The sequence below is a fragment of the Chelonoidis abingdonii genome, unplaced genomic scaffold (genome assembly GCF_003597395.2).
Source record: "Chelonoidis abingdonii isolate Lonesome George unplaced genomic scaffold, CheloAbing_2.0 scaffold0456, whole genome shotgun sequence".
NCBI lineage: Eukaryota > Metazoa > Chordata > Testudines > Testudinidae > Chelonoidis > Chelonoidis abingdonii.
This window is the reverse complement of record NW_027424717.1, coordinates 1-4,095: the sequence shown is the minus strand read 5'-3', so window position 1 is coordinate 4,095 and position 4,095 is coordinate 1. Positions and strand designations below refer to the sequence as shown.

Here is a 4,095-nt window from a genome sequence, read left to right as displayed (position 1 = left end):
CCTTAATCATTTTGCCTTATATGGATCCTCAAAGCAGCAGAAAAAAATTCTCTCTGGCTACTTTTGAAACCAAAACCCTTTCTTCCTGCTAAAACCCAGCAGGGAAAAAGAAAATTAATATTTCCTAACTGCTTTCTGGTCTCTATCTTCCCACGTCGCTGCCACCTGTGAATAATGCCTCTGTCCCAAACTGGACCTTAGTGTCCAAAATCTGGGGCTTAGGAGACCTCAGCTTAATTACGAAGCTTGGATCTTATCTCGCTGCCATCTCCAAACAATTTTCCCGGTTTGCCCCCTCTGTCTCGCAAACTCCGCTGAGAGACCCCCAAAGACCAAGAAGCTCTGAGTCTCCAGCAAGGGGAATACTCCATTTCCCTTTCCCCCGCCATCTTCCCACTCAGACATTTCCTCTCTGGCTACCACTTGAGATTATTGATGTATCTCTTACATCACAATACCAGAGCCTGTTCCCCTCTTTCCACAGAGAGACAACTCTCAAGCACAAGGAAAACAGAGATGATATATCTCTGCTTTCTCCTCCCTTCTTCCCCATCTCCCATCTTTCCCTGAGAGAACAGTACTACCTGGCAAACGAAGTTTCCTATCCCTGTGCCTTAACTAGTGAAAAGAAAATCCACAGTTTTAAAAAGAAAGCTTTATATAAAAAAAAGAAAGAAAAAAACACATGATATTCACTGCATCAAGATACTAAACCGGCTATTGCTTAAAGAAAATATGAATAATCAGCCTTATTCCAAAAGATATCCAATTTAAAATTCCAGCAACTCCACACATGTAAATACAAAATACAGTATAAACCTATTGATTTTCCTTTTTACTCACAATTGACAGAAGGGAGAAAGAAGCTTGGAGATAAAAAAAAAAAAAACTTTCCCTCATAGCGAGAGAAAACAAACAGCAAACAAAACAAAAATACACCAGGAAGTTCCCTCCCCACTTTGAAAAAATCGGTTCTGATTGGTCTCTTGGTCAGGTGTTGTTCTCCTGATAACCTTTACAGTTTAAAAGAGAAACATAACCCCTTATCCTATTCTGGTGTTATTAAAAACAGATCCGATTAGAATTTAGAATGTAATCATGTTGAACTTAGCGTGTGTGCTGGGGAGGGAATGAGTGAGTCCCTATCAGCAGGAGAAAAAAATCCGTTTTGTAGTGATAGGATGGTCCATTTCCAACAGTTGACAGGAAGGTGTGAGTAACAGTAGGGGGACAAATAAGCATGGGGAAATAGTTTGATTTTGTGTAATGACCCATCCACTCCCAGTCTTTATTCAAGCCTAATTTAATGGTGTCCAGTTTGCAAATTAATTCCAATTCAGCAGTCTCTCATTGAGTCTGTTTTTGAAGTTTTTTTTGTGGTAATATTACGACTTTTAGGTTTGTAATCGAGTGTCCAGGGAGGCTGAAGTGTCTCCGACTGGCTTTTGAATGTTATAATTCTTGACATCTGATTTGTGTCCATTTATTCTTTTACGCAGAGACTGTCTGGTTTGGCCAGTGAAGGAAGGGGCTGGATTCAATGGTTCCTCCAGTTCTAGGAGATAGGGTACATCCATTAGCTTTCTTTTTTTCTTACTTCACATCAGACCCAGGACTTGCACCCAGCAGTTCTTGGGGCCATGGGACAGAACTGAGCTTCACTGGCAGCAGTGAGGGAGAATGGTTGGGACTGAGCTGTCTGGGGAATATTTTAATCCTTATCTAATTTTCAGAGGATTAAATCAATGGAGCTTCCACTTCTCCATCTCTCCCAAGGAAATAACGTTTCTGTATGAAGTACCCAAACCTTTTAACAATAAGAAATGAAATGAAATGGCCACATGATGGCAACAGAATCTAAGAAATTTGTTAAACTCTGGGGTGCCACACATACTCCTGCTCTTTTTGAGGATACAGACTAACACAGCTGCTCCTCTGAAACCTAAGAGATGAGAAGTCATGTTCTTGTTCAATGTGCATTGAAGCGGAAAAGGGAGATGTTTTCTCTTTGCCTTCTAGGCCCCCACCTCTAATCCACTAGACACCCCTTTCCTCCCACAGCCAGGAATAGAACCCCACAGTCATGCTAATAGCACCCTCTGACCCTGCGCCCTGTGATGAAAAAGAAAGCTCTGAGACCCCTGTGCTGTCCCATCACCTCGTTGCCTGAATTGCCCTTGACACCCAATGGGGTTTCTATGGGCAGTTTTGACTCACTCCCAGGAAGGGTGCAATTTTATGAGCAGGTTCCAAATAGTGTAATTAACCAGCCAGAAGGGGCAGCAGGTGTCAGTGTAGGAGCCATTGAAATAACTCTGCACTTACTTAGATGCAGACATAAAGAGCTCTATAGTTGGTAAATTTACAGAGACTCTGCTCCTGCTCATGAACTAGCAGTCCATGTTCTGTAAACAGCTGTCATTTGAATGCATCTGAAAGTTACAAGGAACAATGATCTGTGTTAAAGGAAGGTTGCCATTTATTAGAGCCCCAATTGATAATATGTGCACAAAGAGAGGTTTGAATGTGTAACTGGTAGTTTGGTAAATCTTGGGTTATTTTATTTTTGTAACAGGCTCCTGTCCAGCTCCAGTAGAGTTTTCAGTCCCAGTGGCAACTTACTTACCAAATGTAATCCAGACTAGTCCATTCCTCCCAAGTGGATGTGCTTCTTGTTCTTCTGCACATTGTAGCCCATGGAGGCCAAGGACCTGCAAATGTGACTTCATGTGCCTTTGTTTAATTGATGAAAACAAACCTAGACACTTAGAGGATTGGAAGTGATTTCAGCTGGGGGACATGTTTGCTAGGTTTTTATGCATTTGCACAAGAAAACATTGAGTGTGTCCATTCATTTCAAGGACCCCTATTTAGTGTAGCTCTTGAACATACTAGAAACAGAAATATTTTTATTGAAAGAACTGATTTGAAAGGGAGCACTTGGATTTGAACTAAGGGCCACTTGATCTTCAGTCAAACACTTTACCACTGAGCTATACCCCCATCACATTGACAAAGGCAAGTCAGTGATCTTAAGGATTTTGAAGGACAGGCTGTGCCTCAGAGAGCTCCTTTTTTATTCCCAGACCACAGGGGTTTTAAAATGAGGTTTGATTAAACTTTATATATACATGTAGACACCACAGCTTGCACATACACCCCAGTGACATAGCTACCACCTCTCGGGGAGATGGATTAACTGCACGGACGGAACAGCTCTCTCTCCTCCGCTTAGAGCATCTTCATCATTTATAAATAGGTGGGAAATAACCTCCTGAATGGACAGGAACCAATTTATCAAATATTGCTGTGTCTGCATTTAATATGGGTAACTGGTCATATTGGGCTGGATTAGTAGGAGTGTTGTCAGCAGATGGAGGGAAGTGATTATTCCCCTCTATTCAGCACTGGTGAGGCCACCTGGAGCATTGCGTCCAGTTTTTGCGCCCCCCATCCCCTACTACAGAAACAAATTGGAGAGAGTCTAGGAGAGGGCAACAAAAATGATTAGGGGGCAGGGGACTTATGAGAAGAGCCTGAGGGCAGGGCCGCCCAGAGGGGTTGCAGGTGGGGCAATTTGCCCCAGGCCCTGCAGAAGCCCCCATGAGAATATAGTATTCTATAATATTGCAACTTTTTCTTATGGAAGGGGCCCCTGAAATTGTTTTGCCCCAGGTCCCCTGAATCCTGTGGGCGGCCCTGCCCAGACCATGGTGCTGTTCCCCCACTCCACCCCCTTCCCTCATTCTCCTCCCTCTAAGGCCCCACCTGTGCTCTGCCCTCACTCCCATTTGGCCACTTCCCATCCCTGGTCTTTGGCTGAGGCCTGCTGGTCCACCTATTGCTCGCTCCTCTCCTCCCCCAAGGCCTCCTCACACCTCTCCACTCCCTACCCCAAGGTCTGCCTGCTGCCCACACCTCTCTGCCCCATCTCCTGAGACTCACCCTGTCCATCACCCACACCTCTCTGCCCCTACCCTGCCCACACCTCTGCCCCCTCCCTTGAGACCTGCCCTGCCCACACCTCTCTGCCCCCTCTCCTGAGACTCACCCTGCCCATCACCCACACCTCTCTGCCCCCTCCCCTGGGACCCA

General features: G+C 44.8%; 1 non-coding gene across 1 annotated transcript; it reads right to left on the bottom strand.

The window, feature by feature from the left end:
• Positions 1 to 2,931: 2,931 nt before the first annotated feature.
• TRNAF-GAA (transfer RNA phenylalanine (anticodon GAA)) lies at positions 2,932 to 3,003 on the bottom strand. Its single transcript has one exon. It is a non-coding gene; the product is annotated as a tRNA-Phe (tRNA).
• Between the last annotated feature and the right edge of the window lie 1,092 nt (positions 3,004 to 4,095).